Genomic DNA, 23,090 nt, shown 5'->3' on the forward strand with positions numbered 1-23,090 from the left:
TGGGGTCCTGCCCGATGGGGAATGTCTACACTGCTGTTTTTACCCCCACACCTCCAGCCCTGCGAGCCCAAGTCAACTGACCTGGGCTCTGAGACTCACTGCTGTGGGCCTGTTATTGCAATGTGGGCATCCCCAGAGTCACAGTCTCGTTCTGGTTCTAGACGACTACCTTGAGGAGATGCTGGGACTGTCGGCTGCCGAGTAACCTGCAGAGACTGCGGATCCACGAGCAACGGAGCCCTACAAACAGGAAGGGGTAGGAAGTAGCCCAGAGAAACCAGACATTCGTCCCGTTGTGCTGCTGGAACCAGAGTCAGCGTGTTGCAGTAGGTTCCCCGCTGTTTCTTCATGGGACACTTATCACTGTTAGGGTCCTGGGCTGGGACTCAGTGGAGAGGGTGGCTGCCAGCCTCACCTTAGGCTGGATGTGTGTGTTTGCTGACTGCTCCAGCCAGAAAGCTGGGCTATAGACTGCTCCTGCTCTGCCCAATCTGGGGGCTTGAGCCTGACTGTGTTTGCTGTCTGCCCCAGTCAGGAAGCTGGGCTAAAAGCTACCAATTGCCCTGCCCTGCCCCAAGGGTCCTAGACTCTTTCCTGACACTTAGCCATTCGACAGGGGATTTGCATGGTATCAGCAACTAAGTGGCGCAACGAGGTGGAGTGGCCTCCCTCCGAGGCTGACAGGGAGGAACCACTCTAAGGCCATGTCTACACTACCCGCCAGATCGGCGGGTAGTGATCAATCTATCGGGGATCAATTTATCACGTCTAGTGTAGACACGATAAATCGATTCCCCGATTGCTTTGCCGTCGACTCCGGAACTCCACCGTGGTGAGAGGCAGAAGCGGAGTCGACGGGGGAGCGGCGGCCGTCGATCCCGCGCCGCGAGGACGCGAAGTAAGTGATTCTAAGTCGATCTAAGAGACATCGACTTCAGCTATGCATTCTCATAGCTGAAGTTGCGTATCTTAGATCGATTTTCCCCCCCCTCAGCCCCCCAGTTTAGACCAAGCCTAAGCTACTACAGGCAGACTGCCAAAAAATAGCAAATATGGGATGAGAGGAGAAACGGGCCCTGCAATTTAACAGCTATAGCACCGCAGTCTTTTGGGCTGCCGCTGTAGAAGGGGGTAGTATTTTTTAAAGGAAAGAATGCCTATGGTGATGTCAATAGGTTTGGAACCAGGCCTTATCAGAATAACCCTGCATGAGGAATATGATTGTGGTCCTACAGAATTTGGTGGGCCATTTCGTTCATTCCTCTTCCATCTCCAAACTGCACAGCACGCACAGAGATTTAAGACTGGCTACTCTGTCTTGCTGAATCAAAATGTCATAAACAGTGTTCATTTCATTTACAACTTGCCTAGACACCTGCTGGAATATAAACAGACTCTTGCTGTCTCTTGGCCTGAAAATCTTAGAATCAACCTATTTACTTAGTCCCAGTGGAAGCTCAAAGAGACTGTGATTACAGCTTGGCTCATTCACACCATCATCAGTTTGACACACTCAATTGTTCGTTCACTGATCTAAGCACTGAAGGCATCGGAGCCATTAGCCAGAGGCGTCAGTGACCATTTCAGATGAGTTCAACCACAAGGAGTCAGAGCATGTGGGGGGATGCTTGCTCAAAGTAGGATCAGTTTACCATCAGTGATGTGCAAACCCCCTTTAATGCAATAACTCCCACCAAGAAAACAACTAAAGGAAACGTGCACAACTTAATCAAAACTGGAGGAAGCAAAATGTAACTGAGGAAGGAGACGCCAAGAAAGGAAACCTGTATGTTTATGGTAAGTGTATGAAGTTGCTGGGACCTTCAGGTTGTTCTAAGTCACAACCCGCAGAAGAACACTTCAGCAGTGGCATAGGGAGTATGCCAGTAGGAGCATTGTGAGGTATTGTGAACACGGCCCCCTTAAGGGAGGGAGGCATGCAGCTGCTGTGCCATGCTTTGAAAGGGTGTCAAGTTCAATCCCCCAGCCTGCATTCAGAGTCAGATCTGCTGGTCACTGGACAGGGGACTGGGCCATAGGCACCAACTCTGTGGGTGCTCCAGCCCTGGGCCCAGCAGAACACTTAAGAATGTGCTTAACTTTAAGCATGTGAGTAATCCCTTTATTTCAGTGAGATTACTCGTGTGCTTAATTGTAATTTCAACCAATAAACTGTGTCATTTGTTGTTCATGTACAAATTATTGTCCTGACAAATAGCTCTGCTCAGGTGCATTAAGATTGAATGTAAAATTGCCTTGGAAAGTTGTTCATAGTCTTAATTGACCTCCTTGATATAGCACTCAGAATAAACAGTTATTGTTTTGTGAATTAATCCTTGCAAAAGACAGAGTTTATAAGGATCTACATGGGGAACAGATATTTGATAATGGCTCTTCAATCTAAGAGACAAACAATCCAATGGCTGGAAGCTGAAGCTAGACAAATTCAGACTGGGAAGAAGGTGTAAATTTCTAACTAAGAGTAATTTAATCATTGGAACAATTTACCAAGGCTCATGGTGGATTCTCGATCATTGGCCATTTTAAAATCGAGATTGGATGATTTTCTAAAAGATCTGCTCTGGGAATTTATTGGAAGTTCTACAGCCTGTATTGTACAGGTCAGACTAGACGATCACAAAGATCACGTGTGGTCTTGGAATCCATGAAAGGAAGAGAATCTTAGCACCACTCCATGCATCCGATGAAGTGAGCTGTAGCTCACGAAAGCTTATGCTCAAATAAATGGGTTAGTCTGTCAGGTGCCACAAGTCCGCCTTTTCTTTTTGCACCAGTGAGAACCTGGCAGATTTTGCCAAAAACTTAACTCTGACTTGCAGAATTCCTGCTATTCAGTTCCCGGTTTTCCCTCAGTAGAGAAGAATGTTTGTGCAAAACAGTAGGGTGGTTTAGCAGGGTGAAGAAATGATCTTTAAGCATTAGGTTGTGATCATGTGTGAACTAAGACTCCCAGTGCTGAAATGCTAGTCTGTCAATTCAGTGCGTTGTGCAGCCCTTCTTAACTACAGCCGTTTTAAACTGATGGGATCTGACATTAGCATTTGAGTTCATGGAATAATTTTTAAGTGCCTAAGTGATTTAGGAGCCTAAGTCTCATTGAAAGCTAATGGGATTTAGGCCCAAAGCCTTAAAAGGTATTGAAGTACCTTGCTCCCATTCAATGGGAGTTAGACACCAAATGCCTTTGAAGATCTGGACCTTAAGCACTATTGAAACTGTTACTCATCAGGTGTTACAACTGCAGTCAAATTATAGACTACACCAAGGGTTCTCAAGCGGGGGGCCGTGACTCCTCAGGGGGTCGCAAGGTGGTTACATGGGGGTCATGAGCCAGCCCTGAGACCCCATTACATTAAATTAAGCCTACCTGGTTTTACTTTATAAGGGGGGAGCCACACTCAGAGGCTTGCTGTGTGATGGGGTCACTTATGCAAAAAGTTTGAAAACCGCTGGACTACACTTATTAAACTGACTTTTTCATTGTGACCAAAAACCTAATTTTCATTAAAAAAAAAAAATGGTGATGAAGAAAATTCTCTAGCTTTGGAGAGAAGTATGTAATTGTCCAGACTTTCCTCAGGAATAAGCAGACTGCCTATCGGTACTGCTTTCAGGGAAACTAGCTCTGCGAAACATGGAAGCAGGTGCTTCAAAAAACAAATATAGGATTTTTGTTACAGGCTCCCTACTTCACAGTCCTTCATCAATGAGACAATGCTGCAAAATTCAGATCTGAATCCTAAGCTGACAGTCCCCAAGATTCAGGTGACTCGGTGTTTTGGTTTGGGGTCAAGAACCAGCAGTGATATTCTGAGCTGGATTAGGAGTCAACCATCCCAAAAGTTTGGGGCCGGACAGAGCTCCGGGGCTGTGGTTCAGACCCATTTCTAGTGGTAACGGCATTAGTTTTTTAGTGGGTAGTTCAGATAAGGACCAAGCGCCCCAAAACCATGCATGAGGAAAGCATGAACCCTTTAGTAGTGAATTGACTGTGAAAATTAATGATGATTACTGAATTAGTGGGTGGGTGAGGGGGGCAGGGACACTTTCGCACCTTTATTGTTTAACTGTAAAAACATTGTTTAAATTTCTCTAATTACATATTTCCGCACGTTTTCTATATAACTGTTCGGAAGAACACAAACCACTACTGATTTAGGGCCTTATCTTCCAAGGTGCTGTACCACTCAGACCCATATCCTGCAGGACTGATCTGAAAAGGATGCTAACCTGTAGCCACAGGGAATTCTAACTGTGATGGTGGGATTGGTTATATTCTATTAGGCCATTGTCCTCCCAACACTTATGCACAGACTTAACTTTAAGTGCGTGAATAGTTACGGAACTTCTCAAATCTTAAAGTTAAGCCCAGGAGCAATGATTAAACAACACTAGAAAGATATGTTGACTCATCTATGTCATTCGGGGTGTGAAAATCCACACCCCTGAGAGATGTCGTTAAGCAGACCTAAGTCCCAGTGTAGACAGCATAGAGGTCAATGGAAGAACTCTACTGGTGGCCAAGCTACTGCCTGTCGGAGAGATGGAGTTACTGTAGGGACAGAAGAACCCCTTCCGTTGCCGTAGGGTCTGCACTACAGTGCTGCACCTGTGCTGCTGTAGCATTTCTAGTTTTGACATAGTCTAAGTCTTTGCAGGATTTGTGCCTTAGACTGTACAGTAGAGACAAATACCACAGCTCTCTAGGAGTTTGTACAGCACCTAGCACAATGGGGACCTGATCCTGACTGGGGCCTCTAGGTGCTACTGCAATGTAAATAAGAAATGTTACTACTGCTGTAATGGTTTGGGGGTAGAGGAGGCAGAGTTATTTGTAGCCAGCTGGGTAAAAAATGCCATTGTTCATGGTTAAATTGCCTTAAATTGGGAAATGCAGAAAATTCTATCTACCCTGAAAATATGAAGGAGTTTGTGCCCAAATCATATTGTTTTTCACACTCCAAGTAAGAGAGTTCCAGTCTGAAGGCCTGCCATTTGCATAGCAATAAACAACCTCAGAAATCGGTAAGCTAATCTTAAACTAATCTTTTCCATAACGATTCTTGCAATTGCAAGGAGGAACTACTAACTGCAAGAGCAATTGGGATTTGTTGGAACCAGTGAACCAAACGTTTTTGTTTTGTTTAGCAGATGAATATTTTTTATGAAAAAAAAAAAGTTTTCCGTTTATCTCAAATCATATTTTCCCCATGGTTTTATTTGCAAATCTCATTATGGCGAGTGCTAAAATACAGCATGTGCAACTTTAAAAGTGTGTGTGTGTGTGTTTGTGCTTAGGTGTATAAATCAAAACCCCAAATCTTTATGCTTTTAAAAGCCCCTTCAAAATTTGTTTGTGGCTCCATTATATGTGGGGAAAATGTAGACCTAGAAACAATACAGGGCCTGATTCTGATCTCACATCAGTTTTAATCTCCATTGAAATTAATGGAGTTACACTGGTATAAACTGATGTAAGTGAGATCAGAATCATGGGCATAAAAGTCTTTGTTGTTGTATGTTGTTTTCCAGAATCACTACCTTTGCACACCAAAATATCCTACAGTCACACTTTTAAGTACTACTGTTTGTTTCAGGATGGTAGAGGGGGAAAATAAACTGTCTTTTTCTGAATGATCCAAGTTCTGGAGAAAAGAGTTGGGGGACTTTAAACACCAATTTGCATGCTGCCAATTTGTGTAACTTGGACCCCTTCCAAGAAGGGAGCAGGATGCATTTTTGTTTATATTTTTTTTATAACTGGAAGAAAACTGCCAAAACACAAAATACATACATATACATTAGAGCCAGTTATTTTTTTTCTTAGTTCTTCAGCTGGAATGTTGCTAGCAAAAGTTTCATGCTAGATTCTCATAGAATTTCACTTTCAAACCCTGGCATCTGGATTTCTATCCTCATTGGCAACACTATTTCTAAAACAGGTTTCAGAGTAACAGCCGTGTTAGTCTGTATTCGCAAAAAGAAAAGGAGGACTTGTGGCACCTTAGAGACTCATATCATGGAAGAAACTCAGTGCACAATTGGGGCACTGGCAAATGGGTGGCTGCCTTTGGAAATGCTGTTCAGCATAGCAGGCGCTGTTGTCTTTATCTAGGTTAAGGTGACTTGTCAGTAGTGCATGCTTCAAAAGCAAAACTGCAGAGCACCATGGGTAATGTGAAGTGAATTCTCACAAAAGCAGTGAGAGACTTACCCTTGGTATCAATGGCTACCAGCACAAAATCGCCACAGTTGCTTGCCAAGGCTGAACAATGGCCAAACACATATTTCTGTCTTCTTAGAGCCTGTGATGATGTTGCAGCTGTTATCCTATCAAGAGACAGAGCTATCTCTTTCTATTAAGCTGTCGTCTAGCAATCATTCTGCCCGTCCTGTATCTCTGCTTTTATCTACAAGAAGCAGCGTCAGTAAGGGAAATAAATGAATATTGTAAAAGAAACTACACTTTCTCAAAGCCTGCTTGTTGCCCACACAAAGAGAAGCGAAGTAGGTGAAAACCAGACACAGTTCCATTAATTAAATTGAAGCAACAATTCTTTTGCCAACTTTTTAAAATATTGCTCTGAGCAGTAATTGTACCATTTGTATAGTTTCCATATACTGATGAGACAGGAGAGGTCTTATGAGAATTTCTGCAGGGTTCACAATAAAACGATATAGAGTAAGTGTAACCCTTCTGCCAGGTAGAGCCAGCAGCAACCAGGGCTGGGTTCAATATCTAGGGGTTCCTTTCTATTGATACAACACAGAACCTGCTTGAGCCCCCACACACTAACCTGGGAAATTTACACACCACCCCCAGGCACCTCTGAGAGTTAATTCTTCCTCACTCGCAAGCACAGAGTCTGAGTGCACAAAATAAACTTTGAATGAAAGGAGAGAAGTAACTCGGCATTAATTTGGGAAAACACCGAAACAGGGTTCATAAACGTAAATCATGAGTAAAAGACCCACCCCCACATAGGTTGGGCAGTGTCCTTTTCCTCTCAGGTTTTTAAGTCCAGCAACCCAAAAGTCCCTTTCACATACCCAACCCTTCTCTGCACCCCACTCACAGTTGCTGTCCTTGGTCAGTGCAGACCAGAGTTCAGAGGTGCATCTGCAGAGTTCACCTCCCCACTCCCCAAGTTGGGTAAAGAGGTACCTGACTCACGCCACTGCTCAGGCACTCACTCGCCATCCCACTCTGCCAGCCGCTCACACCAGCCACTGCTCACCGCTCTTGCCACACCTCTCCACCAGTCACCCTGCGGGCTGCTCATCACACCTCTCTACCGCCACCCTGCTGGCCACCTGCTCACCGTGCCTCTCCACAAGCCACCCTGCTGGCCACTAATTCACCAGCTGACTGTCCGTCGCCTTCTGCTGTGACCCATGCACATCTGTCTCTTAGTACTTTTCAGCTCTTTGCACGCTGGGCAGAAACACTAGCTCATGTTAAGTGATGGCAGCGCTCAGTGACTGTTAGCTCTTCACAGGCTGGGCAGAACACAGTTCTACCACAACTGATTTCAACTCTGATTGGGCATTTAGCATGATAAAGAGACTCCTAATAAAGCCTATTTAGCTCTATTCTTTGAACAATGGGGAGAAACAAGTTAAACCACTGTAGAAAGAACCCTTGCAGGTGAGTAGCCTTTTACCTGGGGATATTTGTGCCTCCTCCCCCCCCACCCCGCCTCTTCCACAAGATGCTGACATTCGAGCCCCTGACTTAACGAGGCTCGTTCAACTGACCCTGCTTACATAAGAAAAGGATAAGGCATTAGACAGGGACGTAGGAGTTCAATTCCTAGCTCTGACAATGCACTTCCTGTGTGACTCTGTAACTCGCTTGAGCTCTCTATGCCTCAGTTTCCCATGAATAAAATAGGGATGATAATAATATTTATCTATCTCATAATGGTGGTGTGAGATTGCATCCATTAATGTTGGTGAGCATCTCAAATACTGTGATGAAAAAAATCCAGGAAAAGCCAGTACAGAAAAATAATAGCATATTTTGTGTATTCTGGCAAATGTATGCCATCTGCCAGACTTTTCAGTTGGTTTCATTACACTGGATGGAAGAAAGGAAAGCAGGGCATTGTGAATCAGGTATGTGAACCCTTTAATTTATCTTTGACCGATGTATTTCTGTAATTATGAAAAAATGTAATTTTCTCTAATCATTACTATAGCATGGTCAGTGGCTACATAATTTAAAGTTTATTTATAATGCCCAGAGTTTTACATTCTTCTTATTGCTCAGAACTGATCCTAAAATGGAACTACAATAATGTTGTTGTTATCAGTAATATTATAGCATATAAAGGCTCCAACAGAGATGGAGGCCCTGTATAAACAGAGTGAGAGACAGTCCCTGGGCTGAAGAGATTACAATTGAAAGAGACGAGACAGTCAATGTTTTGGAGGGGAAACTGAGGAGCAGAGAGGTGAAGTGACTTACTCAAGGTCACACAGCTGGTCAGTGGCAGAATGGGGATTAGAATCTAAGTCTTCTGATTCTCAGTGCAATTCCCTCCCCACTAGACTGATGAAAGTCTCCAATGCCAAAGAGAATAATAATGAAAGAAGAATAGGAACAGAAATTGACTCTGGATTTCTGGTTGAAATGGATGCCAAAACATTTTCTAATGCAAATCATTATTGCTATGTAGATATGGACTTGGGACCACCTTTTTAAATGTAAGTGGAACAAATGGCTGCATAAAAATCAGTGCATACCTCTGAAATCCACAAAGCAACATCTTTACGGACATAACTGGTCATTTCACCTCTGCCTGTTTGCATGTGCATTTAAATGATTTGCATGGTCATTTATGCATGCACATAAAGGCGTTTGTGGATGCAGTGAAAACGCATGGATTTTTTACAAGTTTACCCATTGCACTATGTTTGATCATTTACCTTTCTCCTTCTTTAAGGCCAGTTTGAGTTAGTATTTGTTCGTATCTATGTCAGAGAGCTGCTGGCCCCTTTAAGAGGAGCATGGGCCCAGGGTACCATGAGATAATCTAAAGGGAACAAGCCTGTCTAGGCAATTAATTGAATAATGAGCACTTGAGCCTGATAAAAGCCTTCAGGGCTTAGGTGCAGGGATGTGATCAGAGAAAAAGGCTCTCTTAAGAGAGAGGAAAGGAGGACTTGTGGCACCTTAGAGACTAACAAATTTATTTGAGCATAAGCTCAAATTTGCAATGCAGGGGGATTTTGTATTGCAAATTTGGACTTGGTGGAATTTTTAAGGGGCCCTGAGAGAAGGGAAAGTGAGTCAGGGAGTGCCTGCAGTGCCACACTAGCTCAGCAGGGGGTGCTACAAGGCAGACGTCCCACAACTATCCACTCATTTTTAAAGTATGCATTTTGATTGTGTTTTATCCCTTACCCTATATATATTGTTTATCCTCTTACAGCCTTATCCTGCCTGAGTAGTACCTGACTTTACAAATAGTCCCACTGAGTTCAAGGGGTAACTTGTGAATGAAAAGGTTACAGCCTGAAAATGGACCACTAAGATGAATTTTGCAGGATCTAGTCTAACTTATTAACTAACTTATGCTATCACCAGCAGGAGAGTGAATTTGTGTGGGGGGGTGGAGGGTGAGAAAACCTGGATTTGTGCTGGAAATCACTTTAGATAAGCTATTACCAGCAGGACAGTGGGGTAGGAATAGGTATTGTTTCATATTCTCTGTGTATATATAAAGCCTGCCGCAGTTTCCACGATATGCATCTGAAGAAGTGAGCTGTAGCTCACGAAAGCTTATGCTCTAATAAATTGGTTAGTCTCTAAGGTGCCACAAGTCCTCCTTTTCTTTTTGCGAATACAGACTAACACGGCTGTTACTCTGAAACCTGTTATTATTCAACATGAGTTCAGGTGGCAGAATCTGGCCTTTAGATTGTGAGTCTTCAGGGCAAGGAGAGTGAGTGTGAGTGTGTGTGAGTGTGTGTGTGTTGTGGGTGTTAGCACAATACAAATGAATAACAATCATGCCTTCTTTCCTTCTTTTAAAACACATTGGTTTTAACTTAGTAGCTCATAATTATTCAGCCTTCTTCTCTGATAAGTCATAGCACCAGGATCCAGGAGTGCTGGAGGGGCTATTTCACATGCACATTATTGATTTGATAGAGCGCGTACCAGTGCCCCTGGAGCTGTAACAGTCCATCACGTCACTGCTGGTGCTGTGCATTCACACTCAGTCCGAGTATTCAATCGGCTCATGCAAAATTTTAGTTCAGGAGCCAAAAACCGCTTCTGGGTTTTACTAGCTCTAAATTGTCAATTAGATCTTTTCTGTTCTTAACAACTATAAATGAATACCAAACAAAGCTGGGTTTTACGGATTATTATTTTTGTTGTTGTTGGGAATTTAAAAATATACAGCTAGACACATGTTTTCAGGCTTGGGGCCCTGATTCAGGAACACACATACCCACCATGCTTAACTTCAAGTATTTGTTTAAATCTTATTGGAGATTATCCTAAATAGGGATGCTTTCCTTACTTGGGGCCGAAGAGATGAGAACTGGTTCAACTACCCTAGTCCTGTACCTTTTTCCATAATATGTTTTGCCCTTGGGTATTAGTTGAGCAAATTGAAGTGCTTTTTCCTTTGACGTTTTTTCCTGTGTTTGTATCTAGGGTCTCAGGATAGGAACTATGCTGACAATCCCAGATTCCTGGATTTGGGTTCAAATCCCTGTCTTTTTTAATATCGTCCCATTGGGGTGATCTGCTGATGGTGGGATGTTCAAGCAAAGGGAACTGGAATGGAGCCTGCCGTGAATGAGGTGGCAGAATGATCTGCCAGAGTCTGAATGCTGTTTCTCTCATGAGCTGAGCAGCAGGAACAAAGAGCTAGTCAGATGGTTTTGAGAACTGAGTGGTTCACATGGGGCATGGACCTAAACTGGAGCCCTGGATGTGAATGAATGCCCTGGACTTTGCACCAGTGTAAGTAATGTACCAGGGATGAGAGAAATCTGGAATTTCTTTGAGAAATATTAAAATGAATGTGGGCAAGCTGGAGACGCCAGAATCCAAAATAGTAAAATGGAGGAATGTATGGAGTCTTTCCAACGGAAATTACAATTAGTGACTAAAAGCTGCCTAAGACAATAGAAACTGACTGAATCAAGCCATAGGAGCCTTGGCCCTCCTCCTTCATGGAGGAGGAAGCTGGGAATTTAGCAGAATTGGCTGCAAGTCTCACCTCTGCCTGACCTTTCCTGCTGTTTCACAGCCCCTAATAACAGAGGGAGAGTCAGAGCCAAACTCTGCGAACAAACTCAGCCTGCTCTTCTGCAAGGAGAAGACAGTGTGTGTATAACAAACTTACAGTTCACTGGGCAGGAGAACTTTAGCAGATTAATTGGAGCAGGACTCCTGCAGGTGAACCTATTATATATGTTACAGTAGCAGCAAAAAACCTCCACTGAGATCCATGCCCCATCATACGAGGCACTATATAAACACAGAGCAAGAGATAATCCCAGCCCCAAAGAGTTTACAATCTAAACAGACAAGTCAGACAAAGGCTGGGTTGTTTAGTTTCCAAAGCGTGTCAAGAATTTGCCCTGTTAAGTACAGTGCCTCCCGAAAACGATTAATTTTCCCTACCCACTGTATGGCTTGAACTTATTTTTTGCTTGATAGCTAATGCATGACTCTGACCCAATAATATTTTTTCCTCTCAAAATGTAACTTGTTTAGAAATTGACACCTTTGGTGATTTCAAACTGCATTTAGTCTCAGTCATGGGATCAAAGTTGCTACACTTAACAAAGCTAACATTCATATGTAACACTACCTACCATTTTTTTTCTGTTTTCTATAAGTGTATTTGATACATTTCAGGTGTGATCCTAACTGGAGGAAAGCTAAAAGCATTCATAGCAAAATCAACTTGAAATGTTAAAGCTTTAAGAAGTGTACTTTATTTATTTAAGAAATGTATTAAGAAGTCCTCTTCTCATCACTGAAGAAGACAGAAGACAACTCTGTGATGTGGCAAGGCACCTCCTCCTCCACGGCATCTCCTCTGGCGGTGGGGGCCTGGAGTAAATCAACCCCACTCTAGATGGTGCTTATTCTCTCACTTGGGGTTTGTTTCCCAATATTTTCCAGGTAGGCCTCAGGGAAGGCCCAAGGAGTGCTCCTCCACCAAACGAAAAAAGAAACCAGTTCTCAACACAAAACAAAGAGGAATACCTCTTCCTAACACCCACACTGAGGGGTTGTGGCTTTGTTATTGGCCCCAAGGTGCAAGTCCTTCTGACAGACAGACAGACAGGTAGGTAGGTAGGTAGGTAGGTAGGTTCCCCTGTTGGGCAGAGATCAGCCCTCCACCCTGGAGTAGCCTTTCTCCCTGCTGCCTCCAGCCCTGCAGCAGCTTGTCTCAGTCTCCTCCTGGCTAACCAGAGGACGGGTTTTTAAAGTCTCAGGCAGCCCTTAATTGGACTCGGGAGTCTCTAGTTCACCTGAGGTAATCTCTTGTCATCTTCTAGGGAAAAGGGCTATTATCATTCTAGAACTAATCCACCTGCCTTCCACGACTCTCTTATACCTGCCCAGCCTGATTCTATCACAGAGACTATCACTAACTCACATTGAGAGAAAGGAATTTTATTCATATTTGACACAGTATTTGGTGGCTAGCAGAGCGATAATTTACACTGTAAGACACTGCTTGCATTTTAGCACTAGAATGGAAGGTCTAAGTGAATTGAAATTAAATGGATCCCAAATCTGAATCAGTTACTCTGGGAATTCCCATTCTTGAGAAAACTATGTTAAAGAGCTACTTAGCAGTGACCGAGGCAGTGTTGGTTTTAGTAGGGATGGCTTCCACCCATTTGGAGAAGGGATCTACTATTACCAGGCAGTATTTATTCCCTCTGCTGGTGGTGGGTAAAGGGCCTATGTAATCTATCTGAATCCAGAACCAGGGTACTTAAGTCCAAGGTATCTATTCTTTTGCCTCAAGTTTTTCCCCAGGCCACTAGCAATTGGGCAAATATCCCTGGGTTCCCCACTGTAGCCCTCACAGTGGGTCTCCCCCATACGTCGCACTGAAGTCTTGAGATCAGCGGGGGAGGCCCGCAGGGAACCAGGCACCCCTACTGATCGTCAGACTCCCCGAGCCTCCACGCAGAAGAAGGGGCAGGGATCTGGTTTTGACAGGGAGTGGGCATGGGGGACTCACACTGTACCGGGGCAGTGGGCTGAGGGGGAGCTCCCTGCATTAACTCTGTTCTCCGCAAGACCTGAGAGAGCATTAATCAGGATGCTGAGGAGCTGACTATCGTATTTTCCCATATCCTCCCCTAACTTCACCAGCTCCTTCCAAATCATGTTCCTACAGGTCTCCTTGGGTCGGCGCTGCCCAGGGTTGTGGGAGGTAGGGGGATTAGAATTGGGAGGGCAACTGGCAGGGTGAGGACCGTTATTCACAAATGTGATAGCCTGCACTGGCTCCTGCAACTATGTGTTTAACCTCCCTTGTGGAAACAGGGGCAACATTATGCATGTGTGACCAATCGGGGTTGAATGGGTTTTTGGAGTCAGCACCAGGGGGTCTCTCTTATTTCCCAGGGGGCTCCAAATCACAATAATCTCTCAATCTTACAGTCACTACCACCCCTTTATGGGTACTAAATTGGGCACGCAGTTTACTAATCTCTGCCTCACACTTCTCATGGCCTGCTGCTTATTGGCTGCCTTATTCTCATCTACAAGGAAACGAGTTGCTACTCTCACTTCTTCTAACAAAATTTTCGTGTGTGTGTTAACTCTTTCCTATACTGTTCTACATCCCTGCTGGCCTTGTCGCTCTCCTCTTGCATATTTCTAAGTACAGTCCCCATTTTAAGCTTTTCTGCTATAAATACACACCCGTCTGTCTCACATTTGTTCAATCAGTCAATCTGCCTCACCCTTTATCTCCGCAGCTGGAGACACAGGAAGAGCCAGTGTGCGTGCACGGACCAACAGACACAACTGCAAAGTTTTCCGGCTCTGAGCGCATGCAGACCCCTGGTGGCATATACATAGGGACCAGCACTAGAAGAATAATTCTGGACTCAGTGATGAGAAAATCAGAGGTCTTACAGCATCTCTCGTGCAGGAGAACCTGGAATAGCAAACTCCTGAGATGGTTTCAGATCTGCCAGGGTGACAAGGATCAAGGTGAAAGCCAAGCACAACTGATGAACAGCCGTCCCTAGATCTATCTATACCAGGAGATTGATAGGTTCAGAATGGGGATTATCCACTGGGAGATAAACTGTTCTTCTACCTGCAAAGGCAAGAAGATGGCTTTCCTCAGGGTAGTGTAATGTCAAACCAGATGCAAGGGACAATCTTGTGGGATAAAAAAGGGCTCTTTTAGATGACATAATTTGTCCTTCCTTAAGGTTTATCCTCAGGGGAAAGCCTCGAGGCATACTAGGAATTACCTGATTCTTATTGATTATTTAGCAAACTTGCAAAATGGTTTTGCTCAGCTCTCATTTGTACTTTAGTATTTGCTTAGGGGGCACTGTTTGTCCCTCTAGGTGGGTGTTTTAATATTCAGATTTTCTGTGTCAGCATACAGCCGCCCAGAGACATAGACACATTGTAAATTGTTGAGGTGTTCTCTGGGATCCTCACTGGGGTTATGGTCAATAGCAGCAGCCACAGCTCTGGCTTCTCAGGGATCTTTATACTGTGTGTATTGTTTTCTGAGGGCATTATAAAATTATTCAAAACATCTGGAGAAAGACAATGAAGCCATCCATTCAATCGCAAGTATGCCTCACAATGTCAATTTAGTCAAGATCAGACAAACCTCGGGCACTGTTGCCTCCTAGCTGTGAAATCACTTGCTGCAAATAGGAATCAGTGTCATGGTCTTATGAAGTCCAGATTATCTCTCTTCAAAGACTGAATGATGATATCCATCTTCCTGTGTGGGAAATCCAGATGTTATGAAAGAGCTACGTAAGACTTTAGGCATTAAGCACCGTTTCTACATAGCTGGACACCCTGAGTCCTCTGGACAAGTTGAACAAACCAATCGCACATTAAAGAAAGCTTTGAAAAAACAAGTAAAGAGCTCAGGGAGGGATGGGGATAAAAAGCTACCAATCATCTTAATGGCTCTAAGAGGCTCCACGGCGATCCATGGGTACACTCCCTTTGAAGTTATGACTGGAAGGCAAATGCGCATGCCTGAAAATTGGCGGTTGGGAGTGGAGCTGCCTAGTGCCTGGGAAGGGAAGGTGGGAACAGATGAACGGGTACAACCTGAGCAGAGATGATCGCTGCTTTACACAAGCGAGAGGCAGCACAGCCCGGCATCGTACAGGAAAACGTTGACAAAAAACTAGGCTGGGGAAAACCTCCTTTGATCTGGGAATTAAGCCAACCAGTGATGGGACAGAAGGCTTTCAGTGAAGGAGCATTCTATGACACACCCCTGGGATGGCCCCTGCTTTACTGTGAATCGGGCCAGCCCCAGCGTTTATCAGGTAGAAATCCTGAGTGGACAAAATGGGAAACTCTGGCACAAATGGTTTCATTCCTCACAGCTCAAAGAGTGGAAGGATAAACCACCTGACCCTCAAGGGATAGTATAACTGTCTTCTCCATCCTGCCAGCCACCCTTCTTGGCTAGCAAGAAGAAACGGCGTGGGGCCATTGGAAAAATATGCGTCGGGTGGGCTTGCCATTGCCCAGCCCGATGTTGAGGCAGGAAAAGGCCAGAGAAGTCCTCAACTTATTATGGCCACCCTCACGTAGGTCACTGCTTCATGTTCACCCTGCAATACTGGTCCCAGATTCTCCCAGTATATACAGGGGGAAGTGTGGGAGTTTTTTCTCTCTTCTCTGCCCTCTCACAGGTCCTGAACATGAGCCATGACATCCCACAATTGCACCAGCCCCTGCTGTTCATAAGTGTCTGGAGTCTGATGCGGTCCAGGCTCTATGCTGGACCTGGGATCCCTCTGAGCCTCTGGAGGTGCTGGCCAGCTGCACCCCAGGAAGTAAAATCGCTACTTTGCCACATGCATGGATTCCATGGGAATGGGAGCAACCCCTTGGCCCTGCAGCGTCGCGACCAGTGCTCCGCTGTTGGCAACTCCTCGGGTTGCCCCTGGGAAAGCATTGCCAATTGCATGCAGAGTGCCACTGGGGAGTCACTCAAGTTTTGTTATGAAACTAAGACCACCCCAGACTCTATCCCATTCTTCTATAAGCCGTGTGGTCTCGAAAGGGACATACACCATTAAACGCAACCAGTGACAGCTTCCTGCGTGGCGGAAGGTGCAGGATAGTCCTCGTTTCCTCCGCTGTTTGGGGAGCAACCGTGCCCCTACGTGTTATCACTGTCGTTGGAACCCAGACACCTCCGTTACCCAAAGAAGAACTGCAGCTGTCTCTTATCACGCCAGCAGGCAAGAATATCACACAATTCCTCATAAACTGGGAACTGCTGAACTGGACTTTAGCTGGACATGACCTGATTCAGCAAAGTCCCCCAGCTCCATTAAAGGGCACACATTGTGACAAGCTCATGCCAACAATTTGGTTTAAATTCTATTCACACATTACCATTTTGGAGGGATTCCATGAGCCCAGATAACACAGAATGGAATTGGGCCAACAACAAAAAATAGTTTTAAATTTTGACCCTCTGCTCACATACCTCGCTCCCCTCAGAAATTTAAGAGCCCCAATTTCAGGACTCCATTGGTTGAAATTGGATCAACAAGAACATTTGGTTCTTCAACCTCAGACTTTACTGAAGGAGGTTCAAATCCACTTAAAAGGCATGAGTATCTCTCTCACATAGCATCTATATGTACTCCCTTGATTGGAACTAGCCATAAGGGTTGGGATGAATGAGTAAGAATGTGACAAGGGGCCAACCATGTAAATAGAGTAAAAAGGGAATTAAGTGATTGGATTGCACCTGTAGGAACAGGAATCTCTTTAGTTGATGCCACAAACATAGAAGTTCTGGCTTATAAATTATCATATGCCACTGAAAATATAGGAAAGATGGGAACCCCATTAATAGCATCATTGAAACAGTTAAGTGAGGAACTGCAGTTAATAAGTAAGGTATTTCCTGGGTGGGAAAGACTCACAGAAAAAGATGAAGAGGTAATGATGTCTGGTGTACAGTCCTTCCAGAATAATGTCTCATTGACCTCAGCATGTGCTCAAGCTCAGGCTGTCACCCAGAACGTAAACATGGGAATGATTTGGCAAGCCATAGCAGGACAAATTCCCATGGAGGCAATCAACTTGATTCGGCCCCATGTAACAGAGAAAGAATTAGTCCTCTGTCCCTGGTGGAGACTTTAATGCTTCGTACAATCACCATCAGCAAAGTTTGCAGTTATTCCTAATAACTGTGGCAGGCAAAGAAATTAGAGTAATCCACGCAGTAGTCCCACTGGGATTACAGATTAATGATAACTCAGTAATATACTCCAGAGATCCTAACACTTGGACCTGGCAGAAAGATAATGTGTGGAACACAGTAAATGTAAAGGGGTATAGGAGAAAAGAAGGTTTGGGCTATATCTGTGAAGACCAAGCATTGGAGGAACATGAATGCTCAGTAGTTATCAGACCAATTCTAGTAATAAATCCTTTATTGGTATCCAGAACAGTGAAACTCCCTAATTGCATTGTGGGCTCCCTCGAAGGAACACCGCCCATAGCCAGGAATGATCAGTCTCTATTGTCTAGCCTGAACAAAACAACTTTGGTATGCTCCCTTGAGCCATCAGTTTACTCATAAACAAATCTAGTGTTCTCCCTTGAACCATTGTTCTTTCCCTACAAAACCCTCTACCCACACTCAAGTAAGTGTTCTGATGCCTGGATGCAAAATCTGCATCAGTTCCTTTGGGACTCCATCTTCTCCTGACTGATCGTGCTGTGGGCTCTGCCTGACTCCAGCACTCCGGACCTGCAGCTACCACCGGTACCTGGGAACCCCGACCGGTTCAAGCTTCACGGAGTGGCGAGAACCCAGCTCTCTCTCTCTCTCTAGGTATAGCCTTCTGACCCTGTCTTGTGTGATCAGTTATAGTTTTCTAAACTTGACTTTTATAATCAAATTTAAGTTAGATTCAATATTATCACTGTTTTATTTGTTTGGCTCCCTTATGGTTATTACATGGCAATAAATAACTGTCATGGTTAAGCTGGTTGCTTTTCTCTCTCTCTCTCCCCCACCTCCTCCTGCCCCCTGTGGGTGCTTTTTGGCTTCCTCATTCACTCTGCAGCAACGTTCCTCGTACTTAAGCTAAAGATCCCTGCAGCACCCAAAAATCCTGTGGGGTTTGCTCATCTAGTGGGTTACGACCAGAACAATGGTAACGTGAAAGTGGGGAAAGGGACGCGCTGAACCTGGGGCATATGAGGGTGGCAGCTTGGAAGTGCTGCTCGACCCGGCCTGCTCAGGCGGGCTCTATTCCGGTGCGGTGCCCATGGCATAGGAGGGTGACAGCATGGAGGTGCTGTTTGACCCAGCCTGCTGAGTCCAGGGACATAGAAGGGCTCAGCGTGGGAGTGCTGATTAACACGGTCCTCTCAGACGCGCCCTGTTAATGTGTGTGTGTTTGTCTGATTCTGGGGCTGGAAGAACCCAGCCCCGGAGAACCCAGGTCCTGCAGGATGGCTCCATTGGGAGGGAACGTGCAGAAGCAGAGCTCTGTATGAGAACACAAGTGACGCAAGCAGCACATTGATAGAATTACAGAAACACCCACCCCCGCAGAAGAGTAATCCTAATGAATAGGCATGCCCCAAAGTAACGGGCAAATCTGGTAATAGGGGCAGGATGACAAAGCCCACAAATCGAGGGCTCTGTCGGAATCAGACCACGATCCAGCAACAACCTTGCCTCTGGGGCCATTCAAGCATAAAATCTGGACTCTGATGGCACCGACCACCATCGAGAGCATCACTTGCAATGGTACCAACTCGGTCTTGTTTGACTGTGGCACAGACTGTCACTGCTCTGGCCCCATTGGTTCAAGCAGACAGGATACCTCGCCCTCTGGGAAGAGCCAAGATTTACACTCCTCCTGAGGACCATTTTACCCTCCTGGGGCAGATGTTTCCTTCTCCGTCAGGTCCTTCCCTCACAAGGACTCCACTGTGAAATGTGAATTATGGGAGAAAGCCTATCTCCCATTTCATCCTCCAGCTAGGACTTCCCTCCAGTGGAACTGTTGGGGCCCCCCATGGATCCAGAGTTGGCTTTTTCTTCATCAGGGGAATCTGAACCACCCAATGAACTGATGTTTCCTCCTCAGAGCATCCCTTCCTGGACAAGGGATCTCAATCAGTTTGGGGCCAACTTCCATCTCAACACCTACCTCAGAGTTGTTGGTATCCCATGCCATGGGAATCTCCACAACCTCCCTTTGGCACATTTTACTAGCCATACTCCAGACTGTGGGTCCTGTACCATCCTATTTGATGTGCTAGAGAATCAGTCCTTTCCCCCATGTCCCCCCCCAAACAGGACAACTGGAACTTCCTTCTGACCCTATTGAAGAGGAGGAGTATGCACTGGATCCAGCGGTTCCACTGGTACCGACAAGATTGTTACCTTCTTATCTGGATGAAACAATGGCTCCTGTCTCTCCTAACCCCCTCCTCTCCAATGACCATGAGTAGTTCCAGGAACTGTTAAGTAGAATTGCAGGGGAATTTCAGATTTCTTTTGAGGAAGTTCAGAATCGTCAACATAAGCTTTGGGACATCCTTCAGTCTTCCACTTCCAGCTGAATAGCACTTCCTGTTACAAATATCATCCTGGAGCCAGTATATAACATCCACCTTCACAGGTTATTCCATCTTTGGGCACCTGCAGAGTAACAGATTCTGGAAAGGCCTAATCAGAACCTTTCAGCCAAGAAAAAAACCTACTCCTCAATGGGACTTGAACTTTGTTCTTTCCATGCTCACTAAGCCTTCCTTCAAACCATTAGGTGCATATTCTGTGTCCCTCCTATCCATGAAGGTTGTATTCCTGGTAGCCATCACCTCAGCGAGGAGAGTGCGTGAACTTGGAGCACTGATGGTGAATCCTCCTTGTACCATATTCCATAGAGACAAGGTTTCATTGTGTCTATGCCCTAAATTCACCCGAACCTGTCAATTCACTTACCAGTGTTCTTTCTGAAACCACACGCATCCTCAGAAGAAAGAAGGCTTGATGTATGATGCATTTTAGCCTTTTACCTGGAAAGAAAAAAAAAAACAGTAAGAAAATCTGCCAGACTGTATCGCCATGGTGGAAAGTCAAGCTATATCGTTCAGGGTCAAGCTGTATCTTCTCAAGGAATCTTGAATTGGACCACAGGCTGTATTTTGTTCTGCTATCAGCCATCTAATCTCCCTACTCCCTCATGGGGAGAGGGGTCATTCCACGAGAGCACAAGCGACCTCTATGGCACTGCTTCAAGAACTACCCCTACTTGATATTTGCAAAGCAGCTGTGTGGAGTTCCATCCACATGTTTGTGAGGCATTATGTTAATACAGATCTCCTCCACTGATGAATCCTTTGGAATGGCAGTCCTTCATTCAGCTGTACCCCTCACACCCTCTTCCTACTTCCTCCCTTGCTCATCAGTCACCTACTGGGGAAAATCCACTCAAAGAAGAAGAGGAAGTTACTTACTTTCGTAACTGGAGGTTCTTTGAAATGTGTGGTCCCTATCTGTTTTCCACTACCCACCCTCTTTCGCCTCTGCCTCGAATCATCTTTTGATTGGTGGTAGAGAAGGAAATGGAGATGTGGTTCCACCCCACCCTTTATCTCTTCAGTTGGAGGCACAAGGAGTCCGCGGGTGCATGCATGGACCAACGGACATTACTTTCAAAGTTCTCCAGCTCCAGTGCAGGGAGCCCATGCATTTCCACCATAAAATACAGATAGGGACCACACATCTTGAAGAACCTCCAGTTACAAAGAAAAGTAACTTCTCTTCTCAGCCAAAGAATTTGTCTACTTCTGGATCCCAGAGAAGTTGTTAAAAAGAAAATACTAAGCTGGGATCCAGACTACCTTAAGTGGAATGCAAACTATGTTAAGTTTAAGAGACATCCGGTATCCTGGTCCAGCTCGAGAAAATTCTGTGTTACCAAGGACAAGTAAACTGTCATTGCCAGAAGAGATTCCTTGCCACCTAAAAGATAGCTTTTACTTTATTTTCCACTACATCCTGTATTGCTCCTTCTTTTACTACAAATAAGAGACAACAGAATATTCGAGCATTACAACAAGATCTTGACACTGCCAGTATCCAAGCTGAAAAACAACAAGCAAACCTGACAAAAGTTGGTAGAACTGTAGAAGACAATGTTGTTGTGTTGAACACTCAATCTGAAATGACTAAAAGTGTTAGGCATGAATTTTCAGAATTAATAACGTGAACAAAACTAGAAGATAAATAAAAGCAGCTAACAAAGAACATTAGACAGGAACTACAGAGAAAAAATACATACCAGTGTCAGTGACCTCATAAGAAGATAAATTCCTTTGTACTCTGTACCCCAAGAACTAGTGAAAGACATGTTAACCAAAGCTGCTTCTACACCTGCAGAAGACATACAGATACATCTTGCCTAGTATCTCAGAAGTGCCATGGCCATCCACATAAACGCTGAATGATCAGAAATTGCCTTTTCACTGAATATACAGTATATGGAATTGAACAACATATACAAGCTGCACGCCATCTTAGATGTTGGGAGTTGGAAAGACCTCTTTGTTACCTGCCAAGAACAAGCCCTGGGACATTATTTGATTCCAAGATTAGACACGTATCATCAGGTGAAAAATACGCAACAAGTCACTGCCATGAGTACACAATTATGTGAATAAAAAGAAGGCACAGCTAAACCATGTGCATGCTATTACTGCAGGTTATGTATTGTGAGTTAAATGATGTGCATCAAATCAACCCGGTTTAACCCTCCATGTTCCTCGTGCCTTTGCTCCCCTCCATAGACAAGAGCTGAGAGACACATGCTAGGAAATAAATTAGCATAGGAGTTTTATTATGAAGGTTACCAGATTTTAGGACACAATCAAGTGTTTTTTGCCATCTAGGAAATCAAAGAATCAGTCGACCAAATGGATTATGTGGTGGTTCTGTTAACAATCAGTATAACAATTACAAATTCCTGTCTTGTAACAAGGCATGGAGCTTTGAATTAAATATACTAAAAGCAAGAATGTCTAACTAGGTTTGTTACAAACTGTATATTTGTCTGTAGGTATTAGTTTAGGACTAATAATTAAGCTACTACTATAAGGGATTGTTGGTATTGAAATGCATATTCACATATTATGAACTATAGGAATGTTATACAGAGTTTATGAGTAACAACTGTGAATTTAACATTAGGATATATTAGTTAGAACTTATCTGGGATAATGCTTAGAATAGCCACAGGATTCTAAAAATTAGGAGTTAGGATATTGATTTCATAATGAACCCCAAAAGTAGTTTGAAATTAGAATCAAACTGGGAAATAAGACTTTCCTATGCTTGAAGGCAGGATAAATTGTCCTCAAATTAAAGCTAATTGAAGGAAGTATGAAGAATAAACTTTAAACTCCATGTAAGCTGGTGTGCTGATGCTTTGGTCAGGCAGGGCATTGCTCAGACTTCACTCAATTTGACAGGGAGATCAGGCAGCTCCTCTTGCCTGAGGCCTGGTCTATGTTAGGAAATTAGGTTGGTATAACTACATTGCTCAGGAGTGTGAAAAACCCACTCCCCTGAGTGACACAGTTAATCTGACCTAACCCCCGGTGTAGACCACCTCTTGGGGAGGTGGAATACCTACGCCTATGGGAGAAGCTTTCCCGTCGGCATAGGTAATGTCTTTCACAGACACGGACACAGCCCAGCTGCAGTGTATTAAGTGTAGACCAGGCCTGAGTCTCTATGGCAGTCCCATTCTGGGCTATGTAGGATGTTAGTGTGATGCTGTATGGAATTTGGGAAACA

The sequence above is a fragment of the Lepidochelys kempii genome, chromosome 5, assembly GCF_965140285.1.
Source record: "Lepidochelys kempii isolate rLepKem1 chromosome 5, rLepKem1.hap1, whole genome shotgun sequence".
In the NCBI taxonomy this organism is placed as follows: Eukaryota; Metazoa; Chordata; order Testudines; family Cheloniidae; genus Lepidochelys; species Lepidochelys kempii.